The following is a 19,303-nucleotide window of genomic DNA, read 5'->3' on the forward strand; positions in this document are numbered from 1 at the left end:
TTTTTTTTTTTTGCTCTCCATTTGCTTGGCAAATATTCCTCCATCCCTTTATTTTGAGCCTTTATGTATCCTTGCATGTGAGATGGGTTTCCTGGATACAGCACACTGATGGATTTTGGCTTTTTATCCAATTTGCCAGTCTGTGTCTTTTGATTGGTACATTTAGCCCATTTACACTTAGGGTTACTATTGTTATGTGTGAATTTGATACTGCCATTTTGATGATAGCTGGCTGTTTTGCCCATTAGTTGATGCAGATTCTTCATTTTGTTGATGCTCTTTACCATTTGGTATGTTTTTGGAATTCCTGGTACTGGTTTTTCTTTTCTATGTATAGTGCCTCTTTCAGGAGCTCTTGTAAAGCAGGCCTGGTGGTGACAAAATCTCTGAGTACTTGCTTGTTTGCAAAGGATTTTATTTTTCTTTCACTTATGAAGCTCAGTTTGGCTGGATAGGAAATTCTGGGTTTAAAGTTTTTTGCTTTAAGGATGTTGAATATTGGCCCCCACTCTCTTCTGGCTTGTAGAGTTTCTGCTGAGAGATCTGCTGTGAGTCTGATGGGCTTCCCTTTGTGGGTGACCCGACCTTTCTCTCTGGCTGCTCTTAGTAGTTTCTCCTTCATTTAAACCCTGATGAATCTGATGATTATGTGCCTTGGGGTTGCTCTTCTTGAGGAATATCTTTGTGGTGTTCTCTGTATTTCCTGGACTTGAGTATAGGCCTGCCTTGCTAGGTTGGGGAAATTTTCCTGAAAAATATCCTGAAAAGTATATTCCAGCTTGGATTCATTCTCTTCGTCACATTCTGGTACGCCTATCAAACGTAGGTTAGGTATCTTCACATAGTCCCACATTTCTTGGAGACTTTGTTCATTCCTTTTTGCACTTTTTTCTCTCATGTTGGTTTCTCATTTTTATTTCATTGAGTTGATCTTCGACTTCTGATATTCTTTCTTCTGCTTGGTCAATTCGGCTGTTGAAACTTGTGCATGCTTCACGAAGTTCTCATGTTGTGTTTTTCAGCTTCTTCAATTCATTCATATTCCTCTCTAAGTTGTCCATTCTTGTTATTATTTCCTCGAATCTTTTTCAAGGTTCTTAGTTTCTTTGCATTGATTTTGAACATTTTTTTTTAGCTTACGGAAGTTTCTCATTATCCACCTTCTGAAGTCTGATTCCATCATTTCATCACACTCATTCTTTGTCCAGCTTTGTTGCCTTGCTGGCGAGGAGTTTTGTTTTTTTGTAGGATGCGAGGTGTTTTGATTTCAGGTGTTTTCCTCTTTTTTGCACTGGTTTCTTCTTGTCTTTGTGGATTTGTCCACCTGTTGTCTGAGTAGTTGCTGACTTTTTGATTGGGTCTCCGAGTGGACATCCAGATTGTTGATGATGAAGTATTTCTGTTACTTAGTTTTCCTTCTAACATTCTAGCCCCTCTGCTGTATGACTGCTGAGGTCCACTCCAGGCTCTGCTTGTCTGGGGTACACCTGTAGCATCTGCAGGACACTGAGGGAAGCTACGTTTCTTCTTCTGCTATCTTTGTCCCAGAATGATGCCTGCCAAATGTCAGTCTGATCAGTCCTTTTTGAGGTGACTCTTTTGATATACAGGGTTCAGGGAGCTGCTTGAGGAGATGGTATTTACTTTATAGGAGCTCAAGTGCTGAGCTGTGAGCTTCGTTGTTCATTTAGGGCTGTTAGGCGTGTGCGTTTAGGTCTGCTGCAGCAGAACTTATAAAACCTCTTTTTTTTTTCTCAGATGCTCTGTCTCAGGGAGTTAGGGCTTTCTTTATGAGTATCTGTTGCACTGTCCTGCCCAGCTAGGAGGAAGTCTAGTCACTATTTGCCTGCCAAGGCTCTGCCCTGCTACTTCGGGGTCCACCCTGTTGCCGTGGGCTCTGCCCTGCTGCCGTGGGTTCTGCCCTGCTGTTGTGGGCTGCACCCTGTTGCCATGGGCTCCACCCTATTGCCCGTGGGCTCCACCCTGCTGTCGTAGGTTCTGCCCTGTTGTCAGAGTGTCTCTGTTATGGCGGGTTGCCTCAGTAACGGCAGGCTGCATCAGCAATGGGAGTGTACCTCAGTAGGGGTGGAACACCTTGGTAGTGGCAGATGCCCCTCCCCTACCGAGCTGCACTGTCCTGGATTCTGCTGTGCCCGCAGTGAAACTCTCAACCCTGAACGTTTCGAATCACCTTTTTATTGTTTCTGTGGGGGTGGGACTCGCCGAGTCTGATCACCTGGCTCCATGCCTCAGAGCCCTTTCTCTCTCTCTCTTTTTTTTTTTAAGTTGAACGGTTGTCTCTCTCCCAGGTGTTTCAGTCGCCTGCTGATAGGGCACCAGGATCTGTGTAATTTCACGTGCAGTGACCCACTGCACCAGCTCAAATGTCGCTTCCTGGGAATCTCCTGGTCTAGCTCATTGTCCGAGCCCCATTTAATCAGATGGATATGCTAATCTGCCCTCCCAAATCTCAGATTGCCGGTTTAACAGGGCACCCAGACAAGTGCATTTTGTGTGGGGTGCCACTATGCTGTGGCATCAGCCAAAACGGTCGCGCCAGCTTAAAGGGCTGTTCTGGTGTCCCATGTCTTTCCTACACCTGGGAATTTCCCTGTTCTGAGGGCAACAAAGATCCATCTGGAAATGTGGCTAGGACTCACCCTCTGCACCTTCACTGAGAGCTGCAATCCTGAGTTGTTCCTACCGTGCCATCTTGGAAATCTCCTGAATCTCATTCTTTTTTATAGCTGAATAGTACTCCATTGTGTACATGTACTACATTTTCTGTATCCATTTGTTTGTTAATGGACACTTAGGTTGCTTCTAAATCTTGGGTATTGTGAACAGAATTGTGGCAAATAGGAGAGTGCAGATACCATCCAACATAATGATTTCAATTTAGGGGGTTATATAACCAGCAACAGGATTATTAAATCATATGGTAGCTCTACTTTTAGTTTTTTGAATAGCCTCAAAATTGTCCGCCAAAGGGGTTGTACTAATTTGCATTCCCATCAATATTGTATGAGGGTTTCCTTTTCCCCACATTTCCACCAGCATTTGTTGTTGCTTATTTTTTGGATATAAGGCATTTTAACTAAGATGAGATGTTAACTCATTGAAATTTCAATTTGCATTTCTTTGATAATCAGTGATATTGAGCACATTTTCATATGTTTATTTGCCATTTGTATGTCTTCTTTTGAGAAATGTCTGTTAAAGTCTTTTGGCCATTTTAAATCAGATTATTACATTTTCCCCTATAGAGTTGTTGAGTTTCTTATATTTTCTGGTTAATAATCCCTTGTCAGGTTTTAGTTTGCAAATATTTTCCTTACTATGTAAGTTGTCAGTAAATATTATTGAATGTTTCCTCTGCTGTGCAGAAGCTTTTTAACTTGATGTGATTTCATTTGTCCATTTTCAATTTGTTTGCCCATTTTTATATGGCACTGTTCAAATCTTTGCACACTCCAATATCTGGGAGAGTTTCCTCAATGTTTTCTTGTAGTAGTTTTATAGTTTGAGATCTTAGAATTAAGTATTCAATCTATTTTTATTAGAATTTTCTATACGATGAGATATAAGGGTCACATTTTATTCTTTATTATTTTCATGTGGATATTCCATTTTCCCAGCACCATTTATTGAAGAGACTACTTTTTCCCCAGGATATGATCTTGGCCCTTTTGTGGAAAATGAGTTCACTATAGGCGGGTGTGTTTGTTTCTGTTCTGTTAGTCTATATTTCTCTTTTTATACCAGTACCTTGCTGTTTTGGTTACTATAACTTTGTAGCACAATTCAAAGTCAGGTAATATGATTCCTCCAGCGTTGTTCTTTTTGGTCAGAAAAGCTTTTGCTATTTGGGATCGTTTGTGTTCCATATAAATTTTAGAATTGTTTTTTCTATTTCTCTGAATAATGTCATTGGTATTTTGATAGAGATTACATAGAATCTGTAGTTTGCTTTAGGTGGCATTAAGCTTTTGAAAATACTGATTCTTTTGATATATGACCATGAAATAGTTTTCATTTATTTTCTCTTTAATTTTTTCATCAATATTTTATACTTTTCATTATATAGATCTTTCACTTCTTTGGTTAATTCCTAGGTATTTAATTTAATTTGTGGCTATTATAATGGGATTAAATTTACCTTGATCTTTGGGAGTTTCATTTTAAATGTTTTCTTTGGGTTACATCTTCTTGGTGTTCTATCAGCTTCTTGTAGTTGGATGTAGATATCTTTCTCTGGGTTTGGAATTCCTTGCTCTACCTCCTCTGTAAGGCCAATAACTCTTAGATTTGCCCTTTTGAGGCTGTTTTCTAGATTCTGTAGGAGTGCTTCATTGTTTATTCTTTTCTATTTTGTCTCCTCTATGTATTCTCAAATAGCCTGTTCAAGCTCACTAATTCTGTCTTCTGCTTGATCAGTCTGGTATTAAAAGACTCTGATGCATTCATCAGTACGTCTGTTGCATTTCTCAGCTCCAGACTTTTTGCATGATTCTTTTATATTATTTCAATCTCTTCATTAAATTTATCTGATGGAATTCTGAATTCCTTCTCTTTGTTATTTTGAATTTCTTTGAGTTTCCTTCATACCACTATTTTGAATTATTTATCTGAAAAGTCACTTAACTTTGTTTCTCCAGGATTGGTCCCTGGTAGCTTATTTAGTTCATTTTGTGAGGTCATGGTTTTTTGGATGATGTTGATGCCAGTAGATGTTTTTCGGTGTGTGGGCACTAAAGGGTTAGGTATTTTTGGTAGTCTTCACTTTCTGGGCTTGTTTGGACCCATCCTGTTTGGGAAGGCTTTCTAGATCTTTGAGGACTTGGGTGTTGTGATCTAAGCTGTATCTGCTTTAGGGAGCACCCTAAGCCCAGTAACACAGTGGTTCTTGCAGACTCTTAGAAGTACCATCTTGATGGTGTTGAACAAGATCCAGGAGTATTCTCTGGACCACCAGAAAGAGACTCTTGTTCTCTTTTTTCACCTCCTCTCTCAAAAATGAAATAAAATAAAAAGAGTCTCTCTCTTTGTTATAAGCCACCTAAAGCTGGGAGCAGAGTGACACAAGCATCCCTATAGCCACCACCACTATGACTGCACTGGGTCAGACCTGAATCCAGCTCAGCGCTGTGCCTCACAGAAGGCCTGCATTAACCACTCCCTGGCTACTGCCTATGTTTTCTCAAGGCCTTGAGGTTTTTGTAAGTAGCAGGTGACAAATTCAGCCAGCCTATGTTCTTCCTTCAGGGCAGCAGAATCCCCCATGTCCTAGATGGGTCTATAGGTACCATTTGAAAGTCAGGAGCTAGGGTCAAAAACCTTAGAAGTCTACCCTGGTATTCTACTGTGCTGCAGTTGAGCTGGCACTCATACCACAAGATGCAGTTTTTCCCACTCTTTTTTCCCTTTTCCGAAGGCAGGGGAGTCTCACCCCATGACACCCCACCACAATCTAGACACAGAAAGTACTGGCAGATTACCACCAATGTTTCCCTAAGATTTAAGGGCTCTTAAGTCAATTTGTACTGAAGGATGTCTGGTTTGGGACTCACCTTTCAGGGCAGTGGGCTCCCTTTTGGCCAAGGGCAGGTCCACAGTTGGGATCCAAGAGTCAAGTTCTGGAATCAGGGATCCCAAAATCCTACTTGGTGCTCTCCTTTACTCTTCCCTCTGCTTTTCTCAAGCAGAAGGGATATTGACCCATAACCACCACAGCTGGTAATGTGCTAAGTCTCACCTGAAGCCAACAGCTCTCAGAGGTTCACGTAAAGCCCTCATCTTAATATCTGGGTATAGCTGCTGGTTATTCAGGGCCCAAGGGCTTTTCAGTTAACAGATGATGAATGCTGCCAGGACTGAGTCCTTTCCTGCAAGGCATTGAGTGTCCTTCTGGCCCAAGATGTGTCTAGAAATGTCATCCAAACTAGGGCCTGGTACAGGGACCTCACAACTCTGACCAGTGTGATATACTGCTGTGGCTGAGCTGGTATCCAAGATGCAAGATGAAGTTCTTCTGACTTTTTCATCTTCTCTCTTCAAATAGAAGGAAAGGATCTCTTTTCAAGCCATAAGCTGTGCAGCCTGCAGTTAGGAGAAAGGTAATTCCAGCGCTCCCTTAGCTGCCCCAGCTGGTGTCTTAGTAGGTCATGTGCCCCTCAAGTGCACTGTCTTTGGGCCTAGTTCAGCAATAAGACTCACTATGAGTTTCAGTCCTTATGGCCTAGACTGCCTTTCAAGTTTATTTAGAGCACAGAGAACTTTAGCCTGTGGTGGTGTGGTTTGTGGGAACTCAAGTTTGGACCACTGGGATTGAAGATTCCCCTCTGGCTAGGGCTGTTTTAAATGCTCCCTCCATGGGTGAACATCAGGTGAGTTTGGTTCTGTTTTCCTTTCTGCTCTAACAGGAGAGCATTAAGTTCAATTCTTCATAATTACTGTGTTCTCCCTCCCCTAGCACCCAGAGATGTCTTCTGTACCATACCTCCACTGCTAAAATTGGAAGTGGGGTTGAGGTAGGGGCGATACTGGCAATTCAAAACTGTTTTTTCCATCTCCTCAATGCCTCTTTCAGTGATAATGGAGTTAAAATAAAGTACTATGAGGGCTCACTCGATTTTTGGTTCTTATCAAAGCATTTCTTCTGTGTAGATAGATCCTAAATTGGTGGCCTTGTAAGAGAATGTTTGGAGTTTTCTATTCTGCCTTCTGGTTCAACCTCTCTTTCTTCTGATTCTTAAATGGAACAGGTATCTTTCTCAAAACACAATTCAGAGATACATTTAAAATAATTAAGATGAGGCATAAGTAGAACTTCTGAGTTGCTAGTCATGTTCTATTCTTGACCTGGGTAAGGGTTACATAGGTGTAGTCACATTTTAATGATTCATTTGTGAGATACACATTTTTTTTTTAAATTTTTTATTGGATTTTAGGTTTTGGGGTACATGAGCAGAGCATGCAAGACAGTTGCGTAGATACACACATGGCAGTGTGCTTTGCTTTCCTTCTCCCCTTCATCCACATTTGGCATTTCTCCCCAGGCTATCCCTTCATTTGAGATACACATTTTTTCATGTATGTCGCATTGCAATTTTAAAAGGTTATAAATCAAAAATAAATGGAATTGAATATAGTGTTTTAAAAACAGATTTATACTGTTTATTTTATATATAATGTGAATTTTAATTGTAATAAAGGTCTTCTGGATGTCTTGACAAATACTTCTGGGTTTTAAAAAGACCACAGGTCCTTAAAACCTCCTGTGTTGGAGTTACTAATATAATCCTCAAACATATTGCAAATTAAGGCTGCTTCTGCCTGGTTTCCAGCCTTTGCAAATGTTTTGTTCTCACAGCTGTGTTACTTGACCTTATTTCCTAATGGCAGTCTGTCAAAGTCTTTTGAATTTATTCCTAAGCAGGAGAGGTTTAAGGAGCCTTAAACTAACATTTTGTATTTCAGAATCTGGTTACCCCTGCTGTTAGTCTAGTTCTCATCATTCGCCCCAGTTCTGAAAACTTTAGTTCTGTCTTGTTTCTGGGCTTCGGTTCTGACTTCATGACCTGCCACACACTCTATTATTTGTAGAATGTAAACCCTGCATTTGTCTGCTTCACTTTCTTCTGCTTCAACAGTGTCTGAGATCATCTACCTAAATCCCAGATCAGGATTTGGACTCTTCCTACCACCTGACAAGCCTTCTTGATTTAATAGTTAGTGTTGGTAGGTTCTAAGATGTTATCTATCCCTATTTTGCCTGTTGACTTTTCTGCCAGCCTTTTTCCTTCCTCCTCCCCTCCCCCCTTCCTCCCTCCTCCTGCCATATGTATGGCTTCCATTACCTCTAACATCTATTGCTTTTTTCTGTTTCTACTTGTTTTTTCTTTTCAAATGGTTTCTTGGCACTTCTGTTTGTTGCATTGGGTTTCTTTCTAGGCCTTACTTGGACACAGAATTTATGAACAGAATATTAGAGATGGAAAAAATGTCAGAGTAAATGTGTACAACCTTCCCTTTTATAAAGGAGGAGACTGAGGCTCAGCTAAGTATTTAGCTGGAAGATATTTCCATATATTACAACAACAGGATAATATTTTAAAAATACTTTCAGAAATGTTTTCCTTTTTGATCATCTATTATTTTACTCAAGAAGATGTCTCAATGTGTCAATCTAAAGACAGCTTCATAGATCTCTGCATTTCCCAGGAAAGTGTGAAGAAAGCACCCAGAGATTCCAAATCCTCAAGCCGTTACAAAAATGGCCAGAGATCTGATGGCTTGGTAGAAGCCTGGTCTTGGAACAGAGAGGCCACATTTAGGGACTTCAACTTTGCAGGCTTTTGCAAGGGCCATTGATTTTAGCAGTTGGTACCAGCAAATGCTGAAATCACCTGATGAGACCAACCACATCTGAGTGGGCACCAACAATGGATGCTCAGTGACCATAACGTGTGTGAAATATCTCAGAGAATACCAACAAGGACTCAGAGGACAGCACGTGGAAGAGTTCCCTTCCCACTCAATGCCCAGTTATAGGTAAGCCTCTTAATCCTATGTTTAGAAGATGACAACAGAGGAAAGCCCTTAAAAAAGAAAAAAAAAAAACCTAATGTGAAATTTGAACTTTAAATGAATTAAAGATTTAGTCAATATATTTAGAATAGATAAAACTGAGTAAGTTAGTAATTTTATTGTTCTTTAACCAAAATTGTAATTTAAGAGCAAGTGATACACAATTTCAAGAAAATAAATGTGTAATATTTTGCATGTCAGCTTTGAAGGATATTTTTGTAGGCTGGAGGAAATGTTGAAGAGAATATGGTGTGAGACTCTGGAGACCTACAGATAGTGACTGCAGTACAGCAGAGGTGATGGGATCCCAAAAAATAACAGAAGACATCCAGACCTGAATGACTCATGTGGACAGGGACAGTAAGTTTCTTAGAACAGGGGTAGCCTGTGTGGACAGCTGATCAATAACACATTACTTGGAACTATAGTTCTGGATGCAGGAATTGTGGCATAACTTAAGGTATCTTAAGATTATCCGAGATGGCTTTCTACTAGCCTAGTGAGAGAGGGGGCTTAGGTCAAACTTAAATTGATGTGGGGAACATTTAAAAATGGAATTTGATGTGTCCCTGTTCGTAGGTAGAAATTTATAACTGTGCTTGTTAGCTAGCCATAATGATAAAGAAAGAAAGAGGAAGAAAGAGAAAAAAGGAAAAAAGAGAGAGAAGAAGGAAGAAAGAAAGAAATGACGAGAGGAAGAAAGGAAGGGAGAAAGAAAGGAAAAGGGAGGAAGAGAGGAAAATAGGGACAAGGAGAGGAAAAAAGGAAGGGAGGAAGAGAGAAAGAAAAGAAGAAAGGGAGAAAGGAAGGAAGGGAAGAGGAAAGAAAACAAAAGAAAAAGAAAGAAAATAAAGAAAATGCAGAAAGAAAAAATGCTTGCATATCTCCACATTTATATTGAGTTTGAATTGTCAAGTTGCTCATCAAAATGCCACTCAAAATCTGATACCTTCTGTTTAGGCCCCAAGCCTGTGGGAGCCTTAACTAGACAAACGTGAAAATGTGAAATGTAGTTCCTGAATTTAAAAAGCAGTCCAGTGAAATCAGATCAAAAATAAGTCCATCTGGTTCGTGACTACGTCATGCGTGTGATTACTCTCAGGTGTACAAATGCACCTGAGTTGAAATGTGAATACTAATTGCTTATATCCTGCCAGTCTCCTTGATGCCTCTGGGCCTGTGAAGAAAATAAAAATTGTGCATATCTCTCAGGAATATAATCCATCTGGTTTGAGGGAAATGACATTACCTCTCAGCAGATGTAGAAGATTTTAAACTGCAAATTATGAAAATGTAGACAAAACACCTCTAATCAGACCCCAGAGGAAAGAAAGGGTCTCATTACCCAAGAAAGCTTTTGTCATCTTTTCATGTTGGGTACTGAGCTGAGAGTATCCTGTCTTACGATGATGACTCGGTAATTTCTGGACCAAATCATTACTCGGTCTTGTGAAAAAATCCCAACACTGTGTTTGCACTGGTTTGTAAGGAATGTCAAATACTCAGAAAACTAGATTAGTGTTTATCAGAACCAGTGGGGTAGTTTTTTTTCAAAATATAAATGCTAAACACTAGATCTGCCGAGTCTGAACTTCTGAAGGTGGGGACTGGCATATATAGGGTAAAGACTTGCCTTGATCAAAGGGCAACAGAGATATACACAGCATTACTATGGCTATCTCATTCTCCTTCTTTATGTTTGTGGTGGTGGTGGTGTTTTTCTTTTTGAGACAGTCTGGAGGGCAGTGGCATGATCATGGCTCATTGCAGCCCCATCCTCCTGCACTCAAGAGATCCTCCCACCTCAGTTTTCCAAGTAGCTGAGACCACAGGTATGCACCACCATGCCCAGCTAATTTTTTAATTTTTGTAGAGACAGGTCTCTCTGTTGCCCAGGCTGTTCTCAAACTCCTGGGCTCAAGCCATCCTCCCTCCTTAACTTTCCAAAGTACTGGAATTACAGGCATGAGCGACAGCGCCCTGCCTTTTGTCATATTTTATAATTCCTCTTGCATCCACATCTGTGGTTTCATTTCATCCTTCCTACAGTCATGTGAAGCAAGAAGAATGGATGCTCAGAATTTTATTAGTCTTTTTTTCTCATTGATTTATGCCCTAGTTTCACCCCTCTAGTCCATCCTCCATATTATGGTGAGAGTAATCTATTTAACATGTACATTTATCAACTATTACTGTTCAATTACTTTTCTAAATGACTCCTTATTGCCATTAGCATAAATTCACTTCCCTCAAAGAACAAAAAATGTTAGTGATAATCTGGTCTCTGCAAACCATCCTGGTCTAATCTTTCATTCTCCCCTCATGGTATATGTAGCATTAATAATAGTGACTTCTCATTTACTCTACATATGTCATAAAGTCTTTAACAAACTCAGCCAACAAGGTCTTCCTACCGGCCTCTATGCCTGGTTAATCCTTACTCATTTGGTTGGATTTCTGCCCAATGAATATTTTCTTTCAATTCATGGCTTAATCATAGCAGACAGATTTGTAAGTTTATTTGTATATATTTCCCATGTTAGTACTGACACACTTTAACATTAGTTTCCTTTTCTTTGGTATGTATCTTTATTATAATTTAATTTCTTCCAGGACAGGAATTTGTACCCTTTAATCTTTGTATCTCTAAGCTGAGAACAGAGCCTGGAATACAAATGGAAGGATGAGTAAAAAGTTTCTGTTTATGCTACCCAGTTTATCCCACCAGTTCTGTATTAGTTTTCTCAGCTCCTGCTGAGATGACAAATCTCATGTAGGCACAGACTGACAGCACATGTCTTTCTCCTAGGGGGCCCTCTTGTTGCTCCTGAATGATCAGAGTAGTGGGACCTGCTTCCAACACACATGCACAATCCAGAAGTGTGAGAGACGCTAATATGCATCAAACAAACATTTGAACAATGGGGGATGGGAGCAGGTGAATAAAAAGCTAAGAGCACAGTCCCAAGATGCAGGATTTCTAATGGGCACCTGAAAGAACATACATCAGACTGAGGAATTCCTTACACTTGAATACAGTCAAAAATTTACCTAGTAATGTACCCGCTCATTGTCTTTTTTCCTACCCTCATTGACTCCTGCTTCTCCAGTTAAATGGTGCATATCCCAATCAAAGAATGGAACACAAGTTGTAGGTGCAGGCTTTCCTTTTGGGGGAACCCAGGCTTAGACAGTTATAGACCCAGTGACTGATGAAGAATTTAATGGCACTTCATAAATGTGTGTGTTTAAAAGATAAAAAAGCATAAATGATAAATTTTCAAACAAGCATTTATTTTTAAACCTAATTATTGTACTTCTTCTTCAATTTTCAGGAATACTTAGCCACAATATTGTACAATTTTGATCCAAAATGGCCAGTAGGAAGAGAAGGGACATATAGATTTTATTATTTTACTTATGTGGTCAAATATCTCTAACAGAGTAGCCTCTTTCAGTTTTTCTAAGTAAAATTTTACATTTGAGGACTTAGGTGAGGTCATTCTTTGCAATTGCTCTTTAGCTTTTTTTTTTTTTTGGTCTGGACAATCAACACTGGAATGTTTCCAAACGTCTAGATAATCTCTTAAATACAGGCCAAACACTGCATTTTTAACACCAATTGATAATGTTTGGCTCTGTGCTCCACCCAAATCTCATCTTGTAGTTCCCATAAGTCCCACATTTTGTGGGAGGAACCAAGTAGGAGATGATTGAATTACAGGGCTTGGTCTTTCCAGTGCTGTTCTTGTGATAGTGAATGAGTCTCATGAAATCTGATAGTTTTAAAAATGAGTGTCTCTCTGCACAAGCTCTCTCTTTGTCTGCTGCCATCCACATAAGATGTGACTTGCTCATCCTTGCCTTCCACTGTGATTGTGAAGCCTTCCCAGCCATGTGGAATTGTAAGCTCAATAAACCTCTTTCTTTTGTAAATTTCCCAGTCTCAGGTATGTTTTTATCAGCAGCATGAAAACAGACTAATATAGTAAATTGGTACCAAGAGTGGAGTGTTGCTAAAAAGATACCAAAAATGTAGAAGTGACTTTGGAACTGGGTAACAGACAGAGGTTGGAACAGTTTGGAGGGCTCAGAAGAAGACAGAAAAATGTGGAAAGGTTTGGAACTTTCTAGAAACTGTTGAATGGCTTTGACCAAAAGTCTGATAGTAATATGGTCAATAAGGTCTAGGCTGAAGTGGTCTCAGATGGAGTTGAGGAATTTGGTGGGAACAGGAGCAAACATGGCTCTTGTTATGTTTTAGAAAAGAGACTGGTGGCATTTTGTCCCTACCCTAGAAATTTGTGGAACTTTGTACTTGAGAGATGATTATCTGAAGAAAGAAATTTCTAAGTGGCAACGCATTCAAGAGTTGATTTGGGTGCTATTAAAGGCATTCAGTTTTATAAGGAAAGTAGAGCATAAAAGTTCAGAAAACTTGCGGGCTGACAATGTGATAGAAAAGAAAATCTTATTTTCTGAGGAGGAATTCAAGCCAGCTGCAGAAATTTGCATAAGTAACAAGGAGCTGAATGTAAATCAGCAAGACAATGGGGAAAATGTATCCAGGTCATGTCAGAGGTCTTCACAGCAGACTCTCCCATCACACACCCAGAAGCCTAGGAAGAAAAAATGGTTTCTTGGGCCATGCCCAGGGTCTCCATGCTTTGTATAGCCTAGGTACTTGGTGCCCTGCATTCCAGCAGCTTCAGCTGAGGCTGAAAGGGACCAATGCAAAGCTCAGGCCATGGCTTCAGATGGTGCAAGCCCCGGGCCTTGGCAGCTTCTATGTGGTGAGCCTATGAGTGCACAGAAGTTAAGAAATGGGGTTTGGGATCCTCTGCCTAGATTTCAGAAGATGTATAGAAACATCTGGATGCCCAGGGAGAAGTTTGCTGCAGGGGTGGGGCCCTCATGGAGAACCTCTGCTAGGGCAGTACAGAAAGGAAATGTGGAGTTGAAGCCCCCACCTAGAGTCCCTACTAGGGCACTGACTAATGGAGTAAGTGAGAAGAGGACCACCATCCCCAGACCCCAGAATGGTAGATCCACAGACGGCTTGTACTATGTGTCTGGAAAAGCTGCAGACACTCAGTGACAAACCAGGAAAGCAGTCAGGAAGGAGGCTGTACACTGCAAAGCCACATGGGCAGAGTTGCCCAAGGCCATGGGAACCCACCTGTTGCATCAGCATGACCTGGATGTGAGATAGAGAGTCAAAGAAGATCATTTTGGAGCTTTAAGATTTGACTGCCCCACTGGATTTTAGACTTCCTTGGGGCATGTAGCCCCTTTGTTGTTTCCAATTTCTTTCATTTGGAATGCTGTATTTACCCAATGCCTGTACCCCCATTTTATCTAGGAAGTAACAAACTTGCTTTTGATTTTACAGGCTCATAGGCAGAAGGGATTTGCCTTGTCTTGAATGAGACTTTGGAGTTCAGACTGCAGACTTTTGAGTTAATGCTGAAAAGAGTTAAGACTTTGGGGGACTGTTGGGCAGGCATGATTGGTTTTGAAATGTTTGGCTGTGTCCCTACCCAAATCTCATCTTGTAGCTCCCACAATTCCCATATTTTGTGGGAAGAACCTGGTGGGAGGTAATTAAATCACGGGGATGGGTCTTTCCATGCTGTTCTCATGATAGTGAATGGATCTTATGAGATTCGATGGTTTAAAAATGGGAGTTTCTCTGCCCATGCTCTCTTTTTGCCTGCTGCCATCCACACAAGATGCGATTTGCTCCTCCTTGCCTTCCACCATGTTTGTAAGATTTCCCTAGGCATGTGGAACAATTAGTCCAATAAACCTCTTTCTTTTATAAATTGCCCAGTCTCAGGTATGTCTTTATCAGCGGTGTGAAAACTGACTAATTTACCAGATTTTTAGTTTTGGATTAGGTGCTTAGTGTTAGGTAGACATAGTTGAGTCCAAGAGCACTCCAAGGAAAAAACCCATCAGAAATCACCAGGGAAAGAATTGGGACTTACATTAATATTTTTTTGGCTCAGATGAGTTTATGTTTTTTCAAGGTAGTCATATCTTCATCTATATTAAAGTACAGTGGACTTAATTTGAGTATCTGGCAGTAGACTAGGTCAAGCCCCAAAGAATGCAAAGCAACTTCTCAGCTAAAACAACCTCAGTCCACCCAAAAGGGAGTCCTTCACAATCACTCAGTTTTAATAGGCAAATGTTTTCATTTTCAGGTATAGTACTCCCAAGAGCTGTGCAGCTTCTTTATCAAGGACTGAAAGAATGGTGACTAGAGTAGAACAAAAGAAAAGAGTTATTAGTGGTAACCAATATATCATAAAGATAAAATTGAAATAGTCTCACAATTTTCCTTATGCCAAAAGCATAGAAAAGCTCTGTTATTATTTCCTGCTGTGATCTAAAATAGAAAGGTTAAAAGTGGCCTTAAATATATTAGGATAGTTTTATTTTGCTTCTGGGAATGCTGAAAAACTCAACATGTTTGATCTGATATTGTTTGAACTATGCCAAAGAAAATTAGGTAAACCATACAATCTTAGTTATTTGTTGAGCACATGATGGGCTAACATTTGCCAAATGCCTATGGTGCCAGAAGCATGAAGTGTAGTGGGTGTGTCAATGCCCCAGATGCCCTCTGTTTAACAGAATGCTCTTGCTCTAGAGATTTAGAATGATCTATATTTAAATTCCTGGGACATTTAATATGTCTGGTGATTGTTATTTGCTCATTCTCAGGAACAAGTAGTTCAAAGCATTGTCTAGTCAGATGGTTGAGGTATGATTCCCTGGTAGACACTGTGTTGGCATATCTTTTATTTCTTCAGGCAGCATCTATTGGCACATTCCATGAATGGCAATCAGTTAGTTGCTTTGGCATGAATTACTTCCTGCTGAAACTTTTTAATTATCAGATCCTTTAAACACTCTCTCTCTAGTTTCTAGTAGCAAGTTAGAATTTTCTCCATTTTACTGATTAATTTATTTTGGGGGAAATTTGAGAATGGATGAATCAAAATTGTATGCTTTGCACAGTATTTTGGATAAAACAGAACCCATTTAACACAGACACAGACACACACATTGCATATTTTAATACCTGAATTTACATATTTTAATCAAGAAAAATAACTTCAATAAAAATTTATATTGAATATAAAAGAAAGCATTACACCATGTTAATTAACACTATTTACAAAATTCTTTTATAACTTTTTGGCAAAAGCTTTTCTTATGAGGTAGAAAATTTATCTACATTTCCCACTAAGCCCAGAGTAATGTTCCCAGTTCAACTTTTCCCTTTCTCCCTTCCTCTAGCATTCTTTCTGTGCTCTCTAACACCAATCTCTTGTTTGTAAGAACTAAACATCTCCAATTTCTTATTTTTTTCTAGATCTCATTTCTACCTTATTTAAACAGCAGTTATGTAGGTTATATGGTTACATTTTGCCAATAGAGTTTTGTTTGATTAAAATGATGGCTCCATGTCTGATTTTCTTGAATTCAATTTACTAGATACAATGGCAACTTGTTATATTCTCTCTCTATCCAGTGTTCTTGGAATGCCAGTACTATATTTGGGGAATTTCCTGTCAAATAGAACTTTTGTAGTCTTGCCAGGTTCCTTTGCATCCAGTTCCCATGCGTGTGTCCTGGGCATCACTTGCTAAATACTTCACTGCCATGGAATAAATTGTGTCTCTATCCCCCAAATTCATACATTAAAGTCCTAACTTTTAATGCAACTATATTTGAAACAGGATCTCTAGGCGGTAAGTAAGGTAAAGTGAGGTCATAAAGGTGGGGCCCTGATTTGATAAAACTGTGGCTATATAAGAAGAGGAAAAGATCTCTCTCTAATGATACATTTGCAAATTGTTTAAACTTTTTCACTGCTTTAAATGTACTCTATCATCTAATCCTCAAAATGGTTTTGAATTAAATATTATAGACATTATTACATGCATTTTTTAAATGAAGAATGGAGGCAATGAAAGTTTTCAGAGATTGAGTAATAAATTTGAAAAGTTACAGAATTCTAGTTAGAAAGGAAAAAGGACTCAGGCCTCCTGAACATATATCATACAATAAATATTCATATATTTCCTCTTTTTACCATTATGTGCTTTTACTTTTAAGCTTTATGGAGCCTTCTAGAAATTACCATTACTTTTTATATTCATACAGACTCTTGTTTCCTTTCATTTTTACCATTTTATACTGTTCACATTTTCCAAAAATTAGATCACATTCTCTTAAAGATTTTCCAGTTTAAGTTTTTACTCCACTTATGCTCAACCTGCTTATCCTTCACTTTTTTAAATTAGCAGATTTGTATTTTATTTAATTCCATCCTTTGCAAGTGTTATTTATAGTAAGAGTATAATAATAACTTTTGGAGAGCTGAATTTACTTTCATAATTTAATTCTTCAGACTAGGTGGGCTAATACTCACAAAAATATTATCTCAATGACAATTTCACGTTTTGGGAGTCCTGATTTTTCAGCTTCCAGTCTGTCAGCTTTGATCATTGATTTATTTGCTAGTGTGTAAAATTCTAATGACTGAATCTTGAATACAATTTCCATAGATGAATAAATAAGTAAATCATTTTTATAATTATCACATCAAATAATTTGATAGTTACATTGTATGATAGTAGGCATATATCCTTAGGAAAATGAAGACATTATAAAGTAGCAGATAGAAAAGATATTTGTTTGACTTCTCTCACTCTCACACTTCACACAAATCCATCATTAGGTTCTTTGGCTCTATCTGCTGAATGTTTGTGTCACCTGTGGTCCTAGCAGGAAGCAGACAGCACATTCATTTTACAATAGTTTGAGGAAGTGTTTAATAAAATATCTTTTTAACATGGTGTGGGCAGGGTATTTGGGAAACACAGAGCTAGTGCAATAACCTGAGGGGAATAACAACCTCAGGACTGAAGGGGCCAGGGAAGGAGCAGTTACCACAGACTGGAAGGAGAGAGTTCTGGGGAGGTGGCTACTTTGGAGGAGGCTGTGGGGATGAATGAAGCAAATACAGACCAAGTCCTCTGGAGAAAATCAGGGTAATGAATAGCTCTCTTCTGTCAACCTGATACTAGGGTGGAATGCGTAGACACAGTCCACACAAGTCAGCCTTTAAGGGGAGATGAATGGTAGAGATGCATCAGGAGAGTAAATGGAATATATCGGGCACACTATCCAAATCCGATCACAATTCAGCACCTTCACGGTAATCACCTTGCAACAAACAATCTTCATATTTTTCCTAAGCTATTTCAATATCCTATCCTCCCTACTCCTCTAATTTATTTCCTCTTCAACCTCTCACATATCTTCCACAAGCAGCCAGAGTGATTTACAACCTCTCAGTAGACAAAGACACATCTTTTCTCAAAACTCTTCAATGACTCCCAGATTATGAGCATTAAGTGCAAATCTTTTTTTTTTTTTTTTTGAGATGGAGTTTCGCTCTTGTTACCAAGGCTGGAGTGCAATGGCACGATCTCAGCTCACTGCAACCTCTGCCTCCTGGGTTCAGGCAATTCTCCTGCCTCAGCCTCCTGAATAGCTGGGATTACAGGCACGCACCACCATACCCAGCTAATTTTTTGTATTTTTAGTAGAGACGGGGTTTCACCATGTTGACCAGGATAGTCTCGATCTCTCATGATCCATCCGCCTTGGCCTCCCAAAGTGCTGGGATTACAGGCTTGAGCCACCGCGCCTGGCCAAGTGCAAATCTTTATCATGATGACTGAATATGATCTAGCTTGCCTATCACCTTATTGTTATCTCCTATTTAGTACACTTCCACCTATCTCTTTTACTGCAGATCTCCAGCCAGTGTATTAGTTTGCTGTTGCTACTGTAATATAGTACCACACACTTAATGGCTTAAGTAACACAAATTTCTTACTTTACATTTATGGATATCAAAATTTAATATCAAAGTATTGACAAGGCTGTGATACTCATGAAATATGTGGGAGATACTCTATGTCCTTACATTTTGCATCTGGAGGCCACCTACATTCCTGGGCTCACAGCCCCTTCCTCCAATGTCAAAGCCAGCATCTTAGCATGTTCTCACCTCTCTGACCTCCTGCCTTCCTTTTATATCCACTCTTGTGATTAAAATGAACACGAGGGCAATTTAAAATAATCACCCCATCTAACTAGAGGCAGGGTCAGTTTTGTGACTTTTGCCATTCTGATTGATAAAATGTAGTCTTTCATTTATTTTGCATTTTTTAATATATCAATTTTGAGTGAGTGTTTAAAGATTTTTTTGAATTTTTTACTTCTTTTTTTATATCCTAGTCTTAAGAATAAATAAATCTTTCACCTTTTAAAAAGGCTTGTTTTTATGTGACCTGTTTTTAGCATTCATTAATTTTTTTATCAATTTACTCATCTTTTTATGGATTAGTAAGTGATTTTCATACACTAACAAAATTAGTCTTTTGTCTGCAATAAGTGTTCCAAATATTTTTTGATTTATTGTATTTCAAGCTTCTTTTGTGTTTATTCAAGAATTTTCTGTGGTTTTATGTTTTGTTGTTTTTTGAGACAGAGTTTCTCTCTTGTTGCCCAGTCTAGAGTACAGTGACACAATCTTGGCTTACTGCAACATCCTCCTGCTTCAACCTGCTTCAACCTCCTGAGTAGCTGGGATTATAGGCACCCACCACCATGCCTGGCTAAT

The sequence above is a fragment of the Callithrix jacchus genome, chromosome 5 (assembly GCF_049354715.1).
Source record: "Callithrix jacchus isolate 240 chromosome 5, calJac240_pri, whole genome shotgun sequence".
Taxonomy (NCBI): domain Eukaryota; kingdom Metazoa; phylum Chordata; class Mammalia; order Primates; family Cebidae; genus Callithrix; species Callithrix jacchus.